This window comes from Lygodium microphyllum, chromosome 12 (assembly GCF_053477565.2).
Source record: "Lygodium microphyllum isolate KBCC chromosome 12, Lygodium_microphyllum_v1.1.10, whole genome shotgun sequence".
Taxonomy (NCBI): Eukaryota; Viridiplantae; Streptophyta; class Polypodiopsida; order Schizaeales; family Lygodiaceae; genus Lygodium; species Lygodium microphyllum.
Window position 1 is genome coordinate 40868355 of NC_141146.1, and position 22679 is coordinate 40891033.

Consider the following 22679-nt stretch of genomic DNA (forward strand, 5'->3'; position numbering starts at 1 on the left):
TTTAAAAAAATCAAAAAATCATTTTACAAAAACATATAAATATAATAATATTATGAATTTGTATTATTATTATTATTTTTAGTCTCTTATATTCGTGATTATGACATCTTTTGCATTAATGGCATAGAGCCTCGGCTACTTTTATTTAATGATATATCTAGATTAATGATAATGACTAATGTAATCGAAATTCAAATTAGTGAAAAGCATGGCGCTCAGTTTTTTCCCTCCTTTCTTTTATTCCTCTATTGTTTTTCCCTCCATTATGGTAGCTTAGTCCTCTCTAGAATCATATTTGATTAATGATATTAATCTTATTAAGATTTCTTCTTTAGCCAAGTATATGTGAGTGAGATGGTTGAAAATCATCTTAGTTGTATTATGACCTTCTACCTTTGACATTTCTAGAGGATATTTTTGAGAGGAATAAATTCAAAAAATCAAAGAGACAATGCATCATTCTTTGGATAGTGAGTAGGTGTACAAGACTCTAGACAATATTGGCATTAGTCGAGATGTATTACACAAAAATTTTGGCTAATGCAATCAAATATGAAAATCTATTTTTCTCTTAGACCATCTTTGGTAAAGATCATCAAACAAAAAAATAAATACCCTTCTACTAAGATAACTCTTTTCCATAAGTCTAGCTTTATAGTCATCAACACTACCATCTACTTTGTGCTTTATGTTATAAACCCAGTTCCATTCCAATGGCCTTCTTTCCATGAGGTAAATCACACAAGAGCCAAGTACCATCTTTAAAAATATCATTATACTCAAATTGCATACAATAGACATCCAGTGTTTTGAATATTGTGCTTGTTCAAAAGACACAAGCTTATCCTCATCACACTAACTAGAAACAGCCAATGGACAACAATTTGATGCATAAGAGGCACTATGACACCCAAATGAGTATTACTAGTAGCCAATGACTCATCCAACTTATTGTCACACAATGTTTGCACTAGCCATTTTGACATAGTTCTAGATTTCTCAATCTCTACTACATCGTTAAGAAGTGCATCATTTACATGAGTGTAGTAGAAATAGGCTTATTTTTATTAGCATGAGAAACCTATGTATATTGAGAAATGGACTCATTTGGCATTGCATGTGGTTATACACCATTGAAAAGAGGTAGTAAAGTGTTGTAGATTTCCAATAAGTGTAGATATGTCTCTTTTGTACATGAAACTAAAGGTTGAATAACAACTTCTACAAAGACAATACAATAGTTGACCAAGATATACTTACTTTGTGGATAGTATAGCTTATAACCTTTTCTTTCATTATGATGCCCCCAAAAAAAGTAGTCTTCTCATCCAATTTTTGTGTTGTTTTCTATTTTAGACCATTTTACTATCATTATATGGACTTATGGACTCTATATTTAGACTATCATTAGTGAATCTATTCACATAGATCACCCAATATTTGACCCTTTGGTCCATGACCCCTCGTGCTCATCTCTTGGCAATCTATGCTCTAACTTAGGCCATTCCTTAACCCCTTAACCCCATCAATACCTTAGCATGACAACCTATAATCAATTTTTAGCATTATAATCAAACTAGTCTATGTATTTTATCTACTCAAGACCCTTGTCTTTACATTACTTCCCCCCTTTTAGAAGGGTTTTCATTGTGGAAAATGGAAGCAGAAACTTCTAGAGTATACTGATGTTTTCCTGAATTTAAGAAACTTCTTCAAGTCTATCCTTCTACTTGACCAAAATGTTTTTACAAACATGATGGCATGTGGAATGCTCATGAAAATCCAAGATCCATTCTAGCTCATGAGAGTGAACTAGCGGTTGAATAATAATATCTACCAAGACTCATTGGTCCACTAGACTATCATCATTATTAAGTTTCTTATACAATTTACTTAGCATGAATGGCTAGATGGACTCTACTTGAGAATTGTAGATCGAATTTATAGGCAAAATTTAGCAACATATTTAAGAATTGTACATGGGCCACAATACTGTGGAGATAACTTAGGAATTGGTGCCTTGTCGGCGGTGGCTATGTGGGTATGATGGAAAATATTGTTGCTAGCTTTTTATTTTTGGTTACTAATGTACATCAAGATCAAAATGATGATTGCTACAATCCACACTTTGCATTCAAAGACTTGTTGTGCTTTGGGTACTCTTCTTATGAGTGTCTCAAGTTTAGCTTTATTGAGGAAAAGGGAAAAATTCATATGCCTTCATATTAATTGTTGGAGTAAGGCTTTAATTATGCTAAGAAAAGAAAAGGCAAAGCTTAAAATAATAAGGCAAACTAAAGAAAAGGGAAGGCAGTTGCGCCCAATTTTTAGGGGAGAGAACGTCATAAATAGGGAAAGGCTATGGGATTTGAGAAAGAGGAAGGGGAAGCTTATTTTGGGGGGCCTTGATGAATATCATGACAGGGGATTGTGAGCCTTTTTTATCATCAAATCATTTAAGTGGCTTTTTGGATCATGAATAGAAGGAAACAAGAAGAGGAGGCTGTATAATCAAAGCACCTATGGTGGGATTTTTTTTCTCGAAGAGGGAAACGTGATTAGTTAGATTGATGAGTGCAAAAGTATCATCTTCTAGAGAGGTTGGGTACTAAATATCAAAGAAACGAGTAGCAATCGTCATGCTACAAAATTGCAGTGGCAGTGTTTACACCTTGGTGACTTCTTCTAGAGGTGACATGCATACCTTGCATATTAAGGAGGGTCCCCAATTTCTCTTATGTTGGTGGTAGCAAAGATTTTAGTAAACACATTTTGGATCAAGAGGACACAATAATTACTATGGAGGTGATGGCAGAGCATTTTGAGTATGCAACATTTCCTAGGTGTAACAAGCGGATGTTGGTAGCCCTTTAGGTGCTAAAGATAGTAGATTTCATCTTTCAAAAGTGGTAGTATAGGTAGTGGTTTAGAACAATGATGTTGAACCCAAGCTAGGAAAGTTAAGTTTGAAGGTGATATTATTTTCTATAGTAGCAACATTTTTGAATGACTGAAGAGGAATTGGCAACATCAATTGTCGAGAGGGTGTTTGTGGAATAGAAAATGTTGATTGCAGTAGTTGGCACTTTTGGTGTGGCAAAATACCAGGTGAAAATAGTGCAGTGAAGGTGATATGATCATGCAAGCTGCCAATTGCTAAACATGTTTCGGAGACGTTGGTTGATGTTGATTGGGAAGATTACAACCACTCATCCTAAAAAGTGACGAGTGAGCCCAATAGTCTAAGATTAAACATCATCACGAGCAATGGCATGAAGATTGAAGTCAGTAATTTATTATATTTGGTGACCAATTTTTATGGATATAGTAGTAGATGATGCTTATCAAGATAGTAGTTGAGTTGAATACTTGAGTTGGTTAGTGCAACAACGCTAGAAGAGATGGCAATCCATTGTGAAGGAAATCCCAGCATAGAATATATTCTCTCTGAAGTTGATCTAAATTTTATATCTTCCAAACAACATAACTATAAGAGATGGCAACCCATTGTGAAGGAAATCCTAGCATAGAATATATTGTCTTTGAAGTTTATCTAAATTTTATATCTTCCCAAAAATGTATCTTCTTTGCTGCCTCGTATACATTTGAATACATTTTATATAATTGGAAAATAAATTTCATAATACAATTTTGTATATGGATTTGTATAAAGAAGAGAGAAAAATATGCCAATTTTTTAGTAGCTACTAGAAGCCATTCCTTTGACACCACTGGCAAATTCTACCGTTTCCAAGTTTTGTTCAATCCATAAACACATGTAGTTCCATCCCTGACCGTTATCACTCAACCAGTCTCATCCACTGACAATTTAGTATAATAGTCGGTAATTCTTCTTTCCAAGATGGTTATTTTGTTGTTATAGCTTTAAAAAATCTCATTTTTTCTTTGATTTGTGTTTCTCTCTTCTTCAATGCCATAAACGTTCAAGAGCTAATGCATATTGAGCAATTCTTCCTGCATGTCCATTGACTTGTAGCCAGAACATTTCATCATAAAAGGCCTCTATTCAGGGCTTTCCTCCTGGCAAGGCATGTTTGTTATTCCATTTATGACTCGCATTGGAGTAACGAAGTCATGGGGTGGTTGAATATTTACTGGAGATATCGTAACTGATGTAGGTATTTGGAGTTACGAGGTGTAGCTATCATACTATCTATTTTGTTATTTCTTGTTGTTATCTGGCACTAGGTGTATTGGGACCTAGATTTTTTTTGTGATGATCGCACACTTGTGGGGCGAAAGAGGACTCCTTTTCGCACCTATAGGTTCTTATGGCCCTTCAGACTTCAATAAAGGAATAGAGTCGTAGCTTTCTGATTCACCCCTAGCCACTTAAGTAGTCCCGGATACTTAATGCTAACGCTACAACACTGCACAAGTCGATACGCGTAGCACTTAGTATCAATTGTTTACAACTAGGACTACTGGGGTATCTAATCCTATTCACTCCCCTAGCTTTCATCTCTCAGTGTCAGAAAAATAAGAAAATGAACGCTTTAAATAAGCTCGTTTCCTTTCTCTTCCATTGAATCCCTTTCCTTGGTGCTTTACACTAGCAGGCAACATAACAATAAGAAAGGATAAATTTGTAAGCGTACCCAAATTTAGAGTCATTTTCTAACAAGCAAGTTGAAGATGGTGACAATCTTCTTCAACCGGCTTCATCCTACTCACCTAGGATAATAATATTGCAGCATCGGCAAACATGGATTGAAGGCATTGATTGCAATGACATGATAACATTTTTGCAATCTTGTAATAATAACACATCATTAACTCTAGGATTTTATATTAATAATGTTAACCAAGTAAAACTTTTGAAGGGGTTTCTCTATATCTTGGCGGGCACAACAAAACCACATATTGAGGAATTTGGGAATTTTCGTAAAGATTCGGAATTCCTAATGTGATTGATATTTGGGCACATGGTCAAATCTTATCCCCTTACTTGAAGGTGAAATTTTCCCTAAATACTATATAAGCAATCCCCCCAAGTCCCACTCTCAAATATGGTGTTAAGATTTAGCCATTTAGTCAAATCTTTACTTCTTATTCGAAAGTGGAATGTGGGAGATTTCCAAATTCTCTAAAATGGTATTCTAAGGTTTGATGGGGCCATTGAGGAATGTTGAAAATCTAATTGGCATAAAATCCTAAAAATCCACTATATATAGAGGACCCTAGTTGTATTTCTTACTTTTTCAACTTCCAGGCAAGTCTCTTGGAGATTGCATCCTTCTTGAGTGAAGAACTCTCTTACCGAACAACCTTAATAGTATCTCACACATTGAGTGGATGGTTCTAAGAATCTTTCAATGAGTCATGTTTCATTGTTTATATAGGGATACATAAAAATAAGGAACCAAAGAATGTGTGAATAATATTGGGTTACTTATTCTAGTGAGAGCAATAGGTAATCCTTGATTGTTTGCTAGTCTTGGTTCTGTTTTTTAACAAATGTTGGGGTAATTGCAAAGTTAGTTAAATAATAGAAATTAAACATGCTTGAAATTTTTCTAATGGGCTAATATCCTAGCTTTGGCATTGTTAGTTCATGATATGGTTATTGTTTGATGCTATTTGGACTATGTAGTCCCTAACTAGGCACAATCCCTACATTAGTGTTTGTTTTCCATTAGTTTAAACAAGTGCTTTAATGTTATGCTTATTGTTGGTAAGTTGTCTACATAAATTGTTTATGGATTAATTACATAATATTACAATAAGAGTATATATACACATGTATCTAAGAATGTTAGTGTATAAGAGCTATAAATGTTTAGAATGCTACTGCATGTTTACTTTTATCTATGCATATTCTTAAGATATGAAAGCTTTCAACGTTCATATAGTTTTGTTATATGTTTACATATATTTTTTCATAATTCTTTCATATCATAACTCACATGTATTATGTGTTTATTAAAAGTACACAAAAGATTTATTTCAATTTTTTACTTTAGTATCAAAATGAATAGTGTTTGTGAATGTTATATAGGTATTGAAATGATAATAATAATAGCAATTGCATGCGAGTGTATGTTTCTTTTTTTTTACTTACACTTAATTTTTTGTTAAAGAGTAAAAATTTGAATGACTACTTATCTATGAATTGTTGTATAGTTCATTTATTTATATGTATGTTTTTTTTCCAGGGATTGTTACATGTATTACTTACTTGTTTATTTTGTTCTATTGTGAGGATTTGTTGTAAACTTGTAGCTACTAACATTGTAGAGCAGTGAGGATCAATGATCACTTGTTACCTTGATGTTCATTGGAGTATCCAAGAATATGAAGGCACCAACTCCCAAGTTTTCAAAGATAATCAATGCTTCTTCCTCTAACTAGCCTGAGTTAGTTCAATTTGTAATCCCCTTGAATTCCACAACGATAAGGTGGTCTTCCTTGGTATCCTATATTTGTATGCTCTATTCCAAGATGATTGAGGAGAGAATCTTATTGGTACCTAAAAGCCTCTTCGTTGTCTATTATCAAGAATTATTTGATGTACTTATACTGGCTCTCTCAACCTCATTCTTAGATACATAATAGGTGGTGACAAAATAATCCCAAATTTTGAGTTATACCAACATGTTGTAGTCTCATGCCCATTCTTCTTACACCTGCGGTAAAACTTCTCCTTTTTAGTTTGTCTGCTTACTCCCAAATCTTTTAATTTCTCTTTAATGTTAATTTCCAACTTTCTTTCAATTTTCTTTTATGATAATTTTCTCCTCGTTTTGTTCTTAGATGACTCTCCATCCCTCCTAGTTTTGCTATTCTTGACTCATTTCTTCTTATTGTATTTGTCATTTGAACCCTTTGACTCCTCCTACAATTAAGATTTAAAGCTTGAGTTGAGAGCAGAGTTTTGAGCCTGGAATGTGCTTAAAATTTGCCAATAAATCTGGAATTTAGGGGAAAAATCTTCGACATCGAAGGCGGTGTCAAAGGATTTGCGAAAGCAGAGTCGTGTCTACAAAAGATCTTGATAAATTTCAAGATGGAAGATCAATCAAGTGAATAATCCAATATTAGAGTCATCATCAAACTGGCCTTCAACTCTGAATCATGTAATTTCTAACAGCCACAAAGCAATTTCAGAATACATTCAATAAAGTCTGTCTGAGAAAAAATAGTTATAAATTTTGTTATCCAGTTTATAAGGTTTAAAATGGTAACTAAGCCACTCTTGAAGATATACAAGGCTTCAGCTTAAACAATACACCCTCGGTTGCTACAGTGTGGAGGACAACCAGGGTAAGGCAATGATCACTGGCTGTTGAAAATGAAGAGACTCACAGTTCTTCACCAGACAAAAATTTCTTTGAAGGTAGAACAGCAAGAGGTTTCCCATTTCAAAGTGTCATTAGAATTTACTTGCAGGCCATTCTGGGGTATAAGGCAATGATTGAAACAAGCGTCAACCTCAAGATCATCTCTCCAAAAGAAGGGCTTCAAAGTGGCTTCATGCTCTCTCCATTGTGGCCACCAAAACACCTACTGGAGCAGGTTGAAACTACAGCATGTCAGGATTTTGAACCCAAGCAGTGTGATTGCTGTACACTCCCAACCATACCTCTGAACATAGTCAAATTTGTTGCCACCCCAATCTATTCCTTGATGCAACATAATATGTGTTAGGCAGTCATACTAAGGAGAATTCTCCACAATATTCCCAGAATTGTAGATTTGTGCATTCTAGAATTATAGTCTTGCGATGTCTGTTGCATCTAAATACTGCTGCTACCTTCATGATGCTCCAGGCTCGTGTAATATAATGGTTTCATCGTAAACGGTCAAGTAGCTTCCATCAATTTGTTGTGAGCTCTAGATTTTCCCACAACTGTTGGTTTGAACTAAAGCTTATGCATAATCTGGCCATGAGACTGTGGTATTTGTATCTCCAGCCTTACTATCAGTGCCAAATTGGTTGCTCTTACAGGAACACCAAGAAGAATATCCTGACCATTGTGATTATAATGATGATTCAGTTCTGATCATTATGATGATAAAGATGATTCAGTTGCAGAGATCTTCACCCAGTTGGAGTCTGCCCTGTAGGCCTGTAAATGCATCATGAAAATTAAAAGATCCTGCTGTTGTCCAAAAATCCATGCTATCTATCAAGAAAATGAGCACATGCTGTCCTGGGTATATGCTGTCTTTCAACCGGTATGTACAGTGCAATTATAGCAGCACCAAGCACAGCAGGAAAATCAATTCCCCATAGAAGAGTATGTTATTTACATTTCTTACTTCGTCTCGCTTTTCATGGATTCCTCTGGTTACCTGCGCTACTTTGATTAATACAAACTAATCCCTTAGTATTAAGTAAGAATTTTCCTCTTGTAGCCTTCCTAACGCTTTTGTACCAGGAAGGCTTACAGTGTTTCAGTGCTATTCCATTCACTACCAAACCACCTGTAACACAAACAGAATAAGACCAGCAACCAAAAAGCTCGTCTCTATGTCAAAAAGCTCATGCTCACAGAGATGACAAGATATCCACAGCACCAACGTCAATGACAATGCTCAAGCTTCTGTCTCCAATCCAATACTCTCCCTTTGTTTTAATCTGAGTTGTCCTCTCCCTTTGTTTGCTTCTTCAGCATGATCAACATTGCTTTGTTTTCCTTCTTCAATTGTCGGATGATTCTTTTGTCTTCACAGCTTTCTAAGACATCATCATCTTCATAGTCCGCCTTCATCACCTTTCGTTGAAACATCACCATCTTTACATTCTTCTCTGTTCATCATAGTAGACTTTTCGACTATAGATTTTCCCTTTTAAGCACGTTCATGGGTGCTTCAGGTGTCCTCCTCCTCGTCACTCTGAACGCAAAGCTCGCCCCTCCAAGACCAGACGACGATCCTCTCCCTTTCCTCCTTATCATTCATTATCAGTTTTTATTTTTATCTTCGGCTTCAAAGCTCTCGTCCTTGGCTTGTTTCCATCGGAAAACCTCTCCGGCTTGAACTCGTATACATCCTCGCCCCACAGCTCTGGGTCCAGATGAATTGCCATGATGGGAAGACCTTTGCCATGTCACAATTTCTCAACTATGATAGGAGCTCCATGCTTGGGCCTTTCAGTCACCACAACCTGAGGGGAATGCCTGTAATCAGGGGATGCTTTGAATCTATACTTGAACAGCAGACTTGATAACACCAGCTTGGCTTCAATCAGGCTAAAGCTCTGGCCAATACAGTTTCTGGGTCCATATGCCAAGGGCAAAATATGCCGTGGGGTACTTTGCTGCCTTGCTTATCCCCTCTGCTTCCTATTCTGCGTGTCCGGTCCCCCTTTCTTTCTCTCCTCATCTTCGTTTCTGCTTCCCTCCAAAAAGCCCTCATTTCAAAAATAGACCTTGCTTTTTCTTTCGGCTCCTCTATTCCTGCCCCATCACATACAACCAAAGTACCACTATTGTAGATGCCTAGAGAAGATATAGCAGCAGTCATAGAAGATCTAATGCGGAAGCTAACCTGCATGTCATTCTGAAAATATTGAACTTCACAAAGAACTCCACCAACCACACCTACGAATATCAAAGCACCATATACATAACCAATCTCAGAATCTATGCTAGTCTCAGCCACATCTCCCAAAGCTCCTGTGAGCTATTGATCAAAACCTCCTCGTCTAGGTTGACTGACCACTTGGCAAGACATGCCAACTAGAGCATTATTGATAAGTTCCTCTTGCTCCAAACCCTCTTCACTATACTGCCTACGCAGAACAAAAGTATAATCACAACAACTAAATATGTACAAAGTATCAAATCCCACACACACAACTTTTGGGTGGATTTCACACCTCGAATGCACAGCAATATGACAGCGGCGGCTGTAGCTAGGACGATTTTAAGCACCAAGTGAAAGACGGCTTTTAAAAGGCGCCCGAGCGACACTTGTGGATTTTTGATAATTTTTCTGATTGCCGTGCGGGATGCTCGGAGCTACCAGTCATTGCGCGATGCCAAGACGGACGCGCATGATTTTTCAGAAGCCGAATCGGAGTCCGGACACAGAAGAGGCCAAAAAATTGGCCAAATTTGAAAAGGTGGATATTGAGAGATTAAAGGGGGGTGCCCTTTGGAACCCTCCCCCCCCCCCCCCCCCCCCCCCAAAATCGATTATGGGGCTGTAAGCAATCTATCTAACAGACAATGCCCGGCAACTTCTCCTTCTTCCCTGATCGTATCACCGATCTTCGCGGGAGATATGGCTGACTGAATGAAGAGATCAGAATCTAGTATTTCTCTCTCCTCCCTCTCTCTCCTCTCTATGGGCTGTTCATGCGCACTATCTTGAAGGAGGAATCAGGAAGGAGATTGAAGAAAACGGTGATGGAGATCGATGGAGATGCTGAAGATTGATGTGTAGCATTGGATTGAGAGCAATGGAGGCTCTGTCCGCTGGTCATGCAGTCATTTAATGCGTCTCGGGTTTCGTAAAAACACGGTATGACCATTTTTATGAAGAAAATGAAGGGGTTTTGGTATTTTATGATGGTAATGATGTTCTTATTTGATCAAAATTTGTTCGAGTGCTGGTTGCATAATGATTAATTGCTGTTTATCAAAAAAATTTGATTTTGCAATGATTTACATGCGCTATTTAATTCCCGTAAAACCCGAAATGCGGTTTTTAAGTGGTAAAATGATAATTTTGTCGTTTCGGGTGGGTGAAATGTGTTCCAATGGGAAAAAAATGGAAAATAAATTGAATATTAGTACGCTAAAGTGATTGGAACAAGAAAAATCAGAAAATAGCATATTTTATTGCCAAATAAATCAAGAAAATAGAAAAAATAAGGGGAAAAATAGAAATATGCTTCACAAAAATAAGGAAAAATATAATGATTGTTTGTGGATGTATGGTAGTGGCAAAGCATGAGGTTTAGCCTCAGTTTTCCCTATCTCCTTGTCAAATTTTGTGATTTATCGCTTTTCATACATCAAAATAGAAAATAACATATTTTATTGCCAAATAAATCAAGAAAATAGAAAAAATAAGGGGAAAAATAGAAATATGCTTCACAAAAATAAGGAAAAATATAATGATTGTTTGTGGATGTATGGTAGTGGCAAAGCATGAGGTTTAGCCTCAGTTTTCCCTATCTCCTTGTCAAATTTTGTGATTTATCGCTTTTCATACATCAAAACATGACAAAATGGACCTCTACACCTATGCAACGAAAGCAATACCTAAACGTAGGGGGTTGGGATGTTTGAATGGTGCGATTTGTGTGCTGATTGTTGGTGATTTTTTGATGCATATCATGATATAGAGTTTGTCGTATTTTAATTAAGAGGATAGTAGCACGGGTGTTGTCTTGGTGCTATTCCTTACATTGCTGCAACGAGTTAGTGAATGAGCATTAGAAAGACTGGTTGTGCACAGTATGTTTCTAATTGAAAATTATGGTTGAGCACTTTAGGATCATCCACTTTTGCGTGTGCATGTCAACCATGGTATCAGAATACAAAGGACTGGATACATAGCACGTGTTTTTGATGGCGATGACCTACAATTGAGTGTGGAAAGGCAACCTAAGCCATAGGATAGTTGTTCGTTTCTTGGGGAATTATTTGTTAAGGACACATTGTATCTCCTGGAATACTCTCAAAATGAAAGAGTGGAGTTTGTTCGGTTGTTCTATATGTTGAGCAGCGCATCAAGGGGCCAATCCCTGCGATGTAGGAGAGCTATAGTGGGACCGTGGTGATTCCACCGAGAGGTTGCCTCCCATGTATGTGATGATCGTAGCATTTATTGCCAATGTGTAGGGGTTCTCCCTCTGTGGAGTTTATAGAAAGGGAAATGTTGGACTACAAAACTATAAACACATAGATTAGGCTTTAGGACAGTTCGTCCTTTAGCAGCAAATAGACGCTCTTGGCCCGCGAGGCCGTGTAGGTGTGGTTGTCTGTTATGAGCATGAGGTCCGACTAGTGCCATAGCCAGTGCCAGCCCATTTGAGGTCCCTTCAGTGGTGCATCTGCCGAGAGGCTGTCAACAAGTGGTGGTTCTCAAATCTAGGGTTTTTAGGGACCAAAAAGTTGGTTTATGTCCTCTGACAAGGACCGTCAAGCCGAAATACAAAAAGCAAAACGTGCTGAGAGGGCTAGACGGCGGTTGGAGATTGTAAGACGCTATTCTCCTCAAAGGAGTAGGCCGATATGCATAACATGCAGTGGTCTTAGTAACCCAACTACTGCACATAGTCCTTTAGGTGTAGGAGGAAGTGCAAGTTCTTCCTCTCTTCCACCAAGTCAACCCACTTCAAGTGGGGGTGTGATCCCATCATTCCAAATCCCTATTGTCAATCCGATTGTTATCATGGCACAACCCATTGCAAATCTTGTAGGGATGCCAGATCTGCCAGCTTTAGGAGTGCCTTTGCCCATTTTTAATGGGTTATCCAAAGAAGATACGGAGTTTCACATTTGTGAATTCCAAAGATTAATGTTTAATTACCGCATCTAAGATGAGGGACATCTTATGATGTTCTTTAACATGACATTAAAAGGAAGGGCTGCAGTATGGTATCATAGTATAGAGACTGGAACCATCACTACAATTGACCAATTTTATGTAGCTTTCCGAGGAGAATATGCCCCTGAAAGAGGTGGCCAATACTGGTTGCGTGTTTTGAATGTAACACGCCAAGACCCCCATGAGAATGTGAGAGTCTATGCCAAGAAGCTTAAGGAAGTATTTCATAAGTTACAAACTTACATTCCCATTCCGCCGACTGCCCAATTGCAATACTTCTTACATGGATTGGATTTCAATATTGAGGTACAATTGAGCAGTGTGGCTTTGGCTGATATAAACAGTGCCATCACACGGGCAGGAGTAGAGTCACGATTACAAACGGCCTACTCGTCTCGAATAAATCTTAATGCGGGTCTAGTACCTGGAGGCAATTTACCATTGATAAATGGTAGTCAAGGGATGCCTATGAATAACCCGAATGGGAGGGGAAGCATGGTTCAAAATGTACCTTTGCTGCCAGCTCCTCCCAATGTGACTATGCCTATGGCCAGTCAGTTGGCTCCACCAAATGTTGGAGGCCAAGCTTCGAACCCTAATGTTGATTCTGTGAGTCAACAACCAATGCCCAATCAAATTGTTAGGCCAATGGAATGACGGATAGATGATCAAGGCTATGAGTCGAGTGCCTCTAATGTCCTTGGCAAAGTTAAGGATATGATAAAGCACTACATTGACATGATTTCTGAACCATATCGGCAAATAGCTGTTGATGTCAATTTCCTAAAGAAGCAGCAGAATCTGATAGAGAGTCCTCGTCTTGAAGAGGGTGGTCCCTCAAGATTCAGCTGTAAGAAGTGGCGTGACGGACAACATTTCCCTAGAAACTGTCCAAATGTTAAATGTGATATTTGTGGGAAGTCGGGCCACTTAGCCGCTACCTGTTGGAGTAAGATTAGTTTCCTCCAACAAGGGAGTAAACAGCCAAGTCCAGTTAATCATAGAGCGCAAGGTAGTAACCTCCAGCAAAATGATGGACCAAGACAAATACTGCAGAGGGGAAAGACCACTATAGAGGAGTTGCCACAATGCAATGGAGTCAGCCTTATCGAGGCTATACGCATCAATGGCGGTGAAATCTCTAACCTACGAGCCGTGACAAGAGGCCAAAAGGCTAAAGAGGGTGATAAAGATAATGCAAAACCGGTCGAGGAAAACCCTAAGCAAGGGGATAAGGGGATGCAAGTCCTGAATCCTGGCATGGAAGGTGGACCTCTAAGACCTGTTGACAAAAAAGTCGATCCTAAGAAGGATAAGAAAGTGCCAAGAAAGAAGGCAAGAACCAAAAGAGAAGCACCAAAGCTGGTCCCGAGACCAAAAGAAAGAATGGTTTGGCGAGAAAATAGAGCGTTGGCTACCTATCATGATTTTGATTTAGCAAGTTCTCTTTGCAAAGTCAAACCGGATGTAAACCTCTTATAGTTGATTAAATTATCTCCAGGAATACGCAAGGAATTCAAGAAGATCCTACATATTGGGTATATTGTAGAACCTTTGGGCATAGCACGAGTAGGGGAAGATTGGTTTGATCATGCTGAAAAGAATTGCCCTAGGGTTCCAGCATACGTGGATGGAATATTAGTGGAGCATGCTATGTAAACACTGGGTCCTCCGTCAATATCATGAGTTCAGAGTTGATGGAGAGGTTGGGTCTAGGCATCCAAAAAGATAGCTCCACCTTCTTAGAATGGCTGATGATAGTCTAAGGCAACCAGAAGGTTGCATTAGTAAAGTCCATGTTACAGTTGCAAGTGTAGAATGCTTCTTGGACTTTAGGGTGATAAGATTTGCAGGACGTCCTAGCTATCGAGTCTTGCTAGGTAGGCCTTGGATCTTATGAACAGACTGTCAAGTCGATATACCTGCCGGTCGAGTGGTTCTAGGTAGAGGTGCTAATCTAGTAATAGTCGATGCTTACCCTGAGTCTCCTCAAAGTGAGAGAGCTCCTTTATCCTCTACTGAATTAGAAACAACAGATGATCCATCTGGTACTGAGACATCATCCATTGATGAATCTAAAGAGGGATCCACTACAGAGGATATTTATCAGATAACTCTAAATGAACCGATAGAGCCTCAAGATAGGATAAGAGACGTGGATGTGATTGAGTTGGACCTTGGCACGCCGAATGATTCGCGACCAATTAAATTAGGTTCCAAGCTCAGTTCAGGAGAAAGGGAGGACTATGTGTCCTTGATTCAAGAATTCCGCAACATCTTTGCTTGGAGTTATGACGAGCTGAGAGGCATTCCTCCCAGCCTAGCTGTTCATACTATTCCTGTAAAAGAAGGCAGTTGTCTTGTGCGTCAGAAAGTAAGGCGTATGCCTTTTGAATTGAGGGACGGGCTGTTTGAGGAGTTACGAAAGTTACGGAAAGCTGGTTTAATCTTTCCTGTACAACACATAGAATGGTGTTCACCAGTTGTCATCAGGAAGAAGAAAAACAACCAAATCCGACTATGTGTAGATTTTAGAGAGCTGAATAAGCAGACGGTCAAGGATTACTACCCATTGCCATTTATTGACTAGATTTTGGATCAATTAGTGGGTAGGAAAATATATTCGTTTATGGATTGCTTTGCAGGATACAACCAGATGGCAATTGTAGAAGAGGACAAGTTGAAAATGGCTTTCATTACTGTCTTTGGTACTTTTGCGTACCATGTGATGGCCTTTGGTTTGTGAAATGCACCTAGATCATGGCAATGAACAACAGACAAGTCCTTTGGTGACATCTCCCCAGATGAGTTGAAAGTATTTATCGATGACCTGGGGGCAGCCACTGTAAGGGAAAGGATGTTGATTATCTTAAGAAAGTGCTTTGAGCGCTGCAGACAATTTTGTATTGCTCTTAACCCACGTAAGTGTGTTTTTGGAGTGCCTTATGGGTTATTGCTAGGCCATGTAGTCAGTTCAGTAGGGATCACAACTAACCCTGAAAAGATCAAGGTTATAGTCGCTATGAGTCCACCGTGCACTCCGAAAGAGGTACATAGCTTTTTGTCATCGGTAGGGTACTATTGGAGGTTTATAAATGCCTTGATAGAAAGGACGTTGCCACTAACGAATTTATTATCCTTTAGCTGTCTACTTGTATGGAGCGACCCTTGTAAGGTAGCTTTCGAGGATGTAAAACAAGAGCTAGTAAAAGCACTAGTTTTAAAAGCACCTAAAAGAGGCGAGGTATTTTACATATTTTCAACAGCCACCATGCATACTATCAGCTACTGTTTAGCCCAAATCTGGGAGGAAAAGTGGTATCATCTGATAGCTTTTGCTAGTCGAAAATTGGGTATATCAGAAATTAACTACACCTAAATGGAGAAGTTATGCCTTGCGATGGTCTTTGAGACTAAAAAACTCAGGCACTACATCCTCTATGAGAAGGTAGTTTTCTATACGAAGGCGGAAGGGCTTAGATTGCTTATGAACAAGCTACAACCGCCTGATCGTTTGGCAAAGTGGTTAATCACTTTGCAGGAGTTTGATTATGAGATTAAGAGTAAGCCACCACGGTTACAGGGTATTGTGGAATGCCTTGTGGATTTCGGGAAGCCGAAAGAGACTTTGGCTAAAGGAAGTGATATCTAAGAAATGTTTAAAATTGATACAGCTTCTATCCCATCTTGGTATGCTACTATCACACATTATCTATCAATGGGAGAGACTGGAGCTGGTTTATCAAAATCTGAAAAGAGGAAAATCAGACAACAGGCTTTGAAGTTTTCCTTGATCGTAGGAACACTATATCGGCAGGGTGTTGATGATATCTATCGCTGATGTGTGATGCCTGATGAGGTTCCTTTCATCTTGGAAGAGTGCCATGACTCTGCGTGTGGAGGGCACTTCGTTGGACGGTTGACGGCACAGAAAGCTTTAAGAGCTGGATATTGGTGGCCGTCCATCTTCCAAGATTCCTTTGAGTACGTTAAGAGATATGATACATGTCAAAGACATGACAACAGAGAGAATAGGAGACGCCCACTTATGCCTATCATGGCTATCCTTCCATTTGAGAAGTGGGGCATTGACTTTGTGGGTCCTATCACCCCGTCGTCTACTTCTCAGAAGAGGTACATTATAGTAGCAACTGATTATTTTACAAAATGGTCAGAAGCGCAGGCGACGAGGCAGGACAATGTAAAAGAGACTGCAAGTTTCCTCTTAGAGCAGATTATCTGCCATTTCGGTCCACCGAAGGAACTAGTATCGGACCGTGGAACCCACTTTTTGAATAAAGTGTTCAAAAGCCTAACTGAAGCTTGGAAAATCAAGCACAACAAAACAACCCCCTATAATTTGCAAACCAACGAGCAAGTCGAAAGTACTAATAAGCAGCTTGTGGATATCTTGTCTAAAATAGTCTCGGAGAAGAAACAAGACTGGGATAGGAAGTTGTATGTGGCAGTACGGGCATACAATACAATGTTCAAGCGAGCTACTGGCCATACTCCATTTAAATTAGTTTATGGGAAAGAATGTGTGTTACCCCTCGAAATCGAGTTGCCAACCATACGGTTTGCAATTAACCACTCTTTGGGAGACGAGGATGCACTCTTTGAACGTTTCACAACCATAGCCCACCTAGATGAGCTGAAATTGCAGAGCTTATTACACCAAGAGCTAGCTAAACGTCGGATGAAGTAGTTGCACGACCTTAAAGCGAAGCAGTATACCTTTAAAAAAGGGCAATTAGTTCTATACTACGATGCACGTAGGGAGCTGTTTCCAGGGAACCTGGAACCTAGATGGGATGGCCCCTACAAGATTGTTAGGATAGGGAAAAATAGGTCTATGGCTCTACTAGCTGATCTGCAGGGACTAGAATTTAAAAATAAGATTAATCTTAATAAGATTAAACCTTATTATTTCTGAGTATGCTAACACGAAAAAGTGCATTGCAGGTCCATCCTGGGGCTGATTTGAGACCTGTAAAAGAGCTTAAAGCTGGTTGATGGGGTGGTTAATTCCTTATTTGGAGCACCCATATCTGGAGCAGAGATACCATTAAGGGAATCTTATCTGGTGGAGCAAAGGATACAAAGTGATTGAGCAAGAAGACAGAACCTTTGTGTGGGAGATATGGGTTTAATAAAGAAGGTGGGATGGAGCCGTCAGTGCTTACGAATGTTGACAAGTATGCTTGTTGAGTTTAATAAAGAAGGTGGGATGGAGCCGTCAGTTCATCCTCTAAACATGCTAATTTTTTACTATCATAATTACGAATAGAGGAGTTCATGATGGCAGGCTGTGTAAACCCATTGTGGACATACACATTATATTTTGACGGAGCATCCAGAAGCCCTAATAAAAAAGGGAGCGTTGGGGTAGTAATCCGAGATCCCCGACGTAGAGTTACGATGAAGATAGTTGCTTATCTTGCGGTAGGATTCACTAACAACATAGCAGAGTATAAAACCTTGATTATGGGACTGCATATTGCCAAGCAAGGTGGTATTCGGCGGTTGTTAGTAAAAGGGGATTCCCAGTTGATCTTGAATCAGCTAGATGGGACATATACAGTGCAGAATCCCATCCTTTGTATGTATCATCGAACTGCCATGACCCTACTTGAGGAGTTTGAGAGAGTGTCTCTTCAGCTGATTCCATGTTACTGGAATCAGTTTGCGGATTCACTGGCAAACCTTGCTTATGAAGAAGACCTTTTCTTCAACTATGGTCCTAGTTTGGATATTGCTATCAATAATGAGACAGGACCCGGTCGCTTGTCGGGAATGTTATCAGAGCATGCAATATATGGCATGCGATGGTTGATATGGGTGATGCAAAGAGTAGCCGAGACCCATCTACCATTGTTATCCTGGACCCATACGCTGATTAGACAACATGTTATGCATATGCCTCTTGCTATATATGGAGGATGGATGGGCCATAATCTTATGCATTTAGCTTAGGGCTGCGAGCCCTATTTTTCCTCCTTGGAAAGGAGCATATTATTAAATATCTGTACTATTTCGGGGAGGGATGTGTAGGTGCTATTCTGTTTGATCTTGTTAGGCCAAGAGGGCCAGTTTTGCGAGGTTTTAAATGTTTTATTTCATTAGGCCAAGAGGGCCGATCAGTTTTTGTAGTGAAATGCTTTATTTCATTAGGCCAAGAGGGCCAGTCGTCTATTTAGTACGGGTGCGGATAATGGTTTCTTGTTTTAGTCCTGTGCTAGATAGGTTTAAAGAAGAACTTGGAAGGAGCCTATGTCGTGCAGGAGCTTCTCGCGGCCCTATCCAGGTGATATCTCTCCTTTACAAGTAACGTGTTTTTTATGCTATATGTGTCTGTGTACTTGTAGGGGATTTTCTTTTCTTGTGGGGAACCCGTGTCCAAGGCATGAAGTCCCAGGTTTAGGTTAGGTCTGTCTGAGGGAGGTATGAGTAGTCATTGCCTCCTCTATACAGACATTGCCAGGCATCGGAAGACCTGTTTTAGAAAGCAGTTCTAGTGACCCTGTTTTGCTAGCCTGCGAGGCAGCCGTTCTAGGAGTTTTTGTTAGTTGTGAGGTAGTTAGAGAAGCCTGCCGAAGGAAAATGATGATAATAGATAGGGAAAAAAACCCTGAATATCTCAAAAAATATATATATATACAAAGGTGTGTAAAAAGGGGTTCTAACCCCTATAAAAATAGAAAAAAAAAGAAAGGAAAATTTATAAGCAGTTGCTCATCGCCTTGCGAAGGCTTGGTAGGCTCCTAGGGACGAGTCAGACACGAGGCCGATGCCTTGTCTTCTTAGGGGTGGCGTATCGCTGGAAAAGAAGAAAGTAAGGAAGGTTGGAGTGAAAATAAAAGTGAGCATAAGAAAAGGATTGTCGCCTTGCGAGGGCTTGGTAGGTTCTTGGGTATCGAGACAGGACCTGAGGCCGATGCCCTGTTCTCCTTGGGTCACTACGCTCAGCTCCCTCCTTTTTACACACCCGAGTATGGGGGAATAAAAACCTAAAAGAAGAAATGTGCTAAAAGAAAATACTTCTTGATCAGGCTATAGGAGTCCTCACCTAGTAGGAGCTTTTGGGGTGTGTTGTCCTTAGTTAGGTAGTTTTCAGACCACCACTTAGGGCGACTTCTTTGATAGTTCTTTTTAGTTTGGACATGTTGGGGCAGTCGGTTAGTGATTAGCTTCGGACCTTCTATCAGATTATGCTAGGCCTACTCCTTGTGGATTTCATGCCTTGGTTTTGTCAGGAGGTAGGGTAAGCATTATGCTGTGTTTTAGTATGTATCTATTTTGTATCAGCTTGATGCTTCCTTTAGTTGTTTTGTTGCAGATCTGTTGTGCGATTCGACGGGTTGAGTCGCCCTATCCCGTGGTCACCAATGAGAGCGGAGTTTTGAGCCCAGAATGTGCTTAAAATTTGCTAAAAAATCTGAAATTTAGGGAAAAAATCTTCGACATCGAAGGTGGCAGCTGTAGCTAGGACGATTTTAAGCACCAAGTGAAAGACGGCTTTTAAAAGGTGCTCGAGTGACACTTGTGGATTTTTGATAATTTTTTTGACTGCCGTGCAGGATGCTGGGAGTTGCAAGTCAGTGCGGGATGCCGAGACGGACGCACAAGATTTTTCAGAGGCCGAATCCAAGTCCGGACGTGGAAGAGGCTAAAAATTGGCCAAATTTGAAAAGGTGGACATTGAGAGATTAAAGGGGGGTACCCTTTGGAACCCCCCCTCCAATTTTTTTCATGGCCTGGTGAGATATGGCGATGCCTGTACAGCACGCGAAAAAATCGGACCCCCCCCACAAATCGATTATGGGGCTGCAAGCAACCTATCTAACATACAATACCCGGTAACTTCTCCTTCTTCCCTGATCGTATTGCTGGTCTTTGCACGAGATATGGCTGACTGAATGAAGAGATCAGAATCTAGTCTTTCTCTCTCCTCCCTCTCTCTCCTCTCTATGGGTTGTTCATGCACACTATCTTAAAGGAGGAATCGTGAAGGAGATTGAAGAAAACGGTGATGGAGATCGATGGAGATGCTGAAGATTGATGTGCAGCAGTGGATTGAGAGCAATGGAGGCTCTGTCTGCTGGTCATGCAGTCATTTAATGTGTCTCAGGTTTCGTAAAAATACGGTATGACCATTTTTATGAAGAAAATGAAGGGTTTTTGGTATTTTATGATGGTAATGATGTTCTTATTTGATGAAAATTTGTTTCAGTGCTGGTTGCATCATGATTAATTGCTATTTATCAGAAAATTTTGATTTTGCAATGATTTACATGCGCTATTTAATTCTTGTAAAACCCGAAATGCGGTTTTTAAGTGGTAAAATGATAGTTTTGTTATTTCGGGTGGGTGAAATGTGTTCCTATGGGGGGAAAATGGAAAAATAAATTGAATGTTAGTATGCTGAAGTGATTGGAACAAGAAAAATAAAAAAATAGCATATTTTATTGCCAAATAAATCAAGAAAATGGAAAAAATAAGGAGAAAAATAAAAATACACTTCACAAAAATAAGAAAAAATATAATGATTGTTTGTGGATGTATAGTAGTGGCAAAGCATGAGGTTTAGCCTCAGCTTGCCCTATCTCCTTGTCAAAGTTTGTGATTTATCGCTTTTCATACATCAAAACATGACAAAATGTACCTCTACACCTATGCAACGAAAGCAATACCTAAACATAGGGGGTTGGGATGTTTGAATGGTGCGATTTGTATGCTGATTGTTGCTGATTTTCTAATGCATATCATGATATAGAGTTTATCGTATTTTAATTAAGAGGATAGTAGCACAAGTGTTGTCTTGGTGCTATTCCTTACATTGCCGCAACGAGTTAGTGAATGAGCATTGGAAAGCTTGGTTGTGCATAGCACGTTTCTGATTGAAAATTATGGTTGAACAATTTAGGATCATCCACTTTTGCATGTGCATGTCAACCATGGTATCAGAATATAAAGGATTGGATGCATAGCACCTGTTTTCGATGACGATGACCTACACTTGAGTGTGGAAAGGTAACCTAAGCCATAGGATAGTTGTTCGTTTCTTGGGGAATTATTTGGTAAGGACACATGGTATCTCCTTGGAATACTCTCAAAATGAAAGAGTGGAGTTTGTTTGGTTGTTCTATATCTTGAGCAGCGCATCAAGGGGCCAATCCCTATGATGTAGGAGAGCTGCAGTGGGGCCGCGGTGATTCCACCGAGAGGTTGTCTCCCATGTATGTGATGATCGTGGCATTTATTTCCAATGTGTAAGGGTTCTCCCTCTGTGGAGTTTATAGAAAGGGAAACATTGGACTACAAAACTATAAACACATAGATTAGGCTTTAGGACAGTTGGTCCTTTAGCAGCAGATAGATGCTCTTGGCCCGCGAGGCCGTGTAAGTGTGGTTGCCTATTATGAGCACGAGGTCCGGCTAGTGCCATAGCCAGTGCTGGCCCATTTGAGGTCCCTTCATGAGTCCTTTCCTTTATCCTTTATCTCTAAATTTTGAATCCGCCTTAGGTTTTAAAACCATCTCCTTTCATATTGTTCCTTGATCGAAGCCTCTTTTCCACTCTCATTGCAACTTACACTAGATCATTAAAATCAACACTTTGTGGGTTAATATTCTATGCTAGATATAATACTCCCGATTCTCCAATTTGGCCCTTTATGTAATGTGCTCGCCCCTGAAATTGCGCGACACGTCTTAGCAGTCCATCGAGAGATCAATCTAGAAGACGCCGCCTGGCACTCCCAAGGAATGACACGGGCTTTGCCAACTAGGGTCTCCCGAGTCTGCCTCGCAACGGAACTTATCCGGCCATTCCCACTAGGATCGACTTGAAGTCCGGGTTCCTTGTAATTGGGTCTTCCTAACAGCTTTCTAGCATCGGTCTACAACTGCTCCACTTTGCGCAGACACAACTGGGCCAAAGCAGACTCATACCACACTTGGTTCAAAGAGAATGGGAAATGAGAGGGAGGCATTGCTTGGCTTCTCTGCCCATAGGGCATAGTCCCATTTTGGTCTCCTAAAATGGTATGAATTAGGGTTTCAACTTACAAGTTCTAAGGTCCTTGTCTAACTAACGTTCGCTTCAAATAAATTCCATTGAGGAAAGCTCTCGGCTAACTGAGACCACC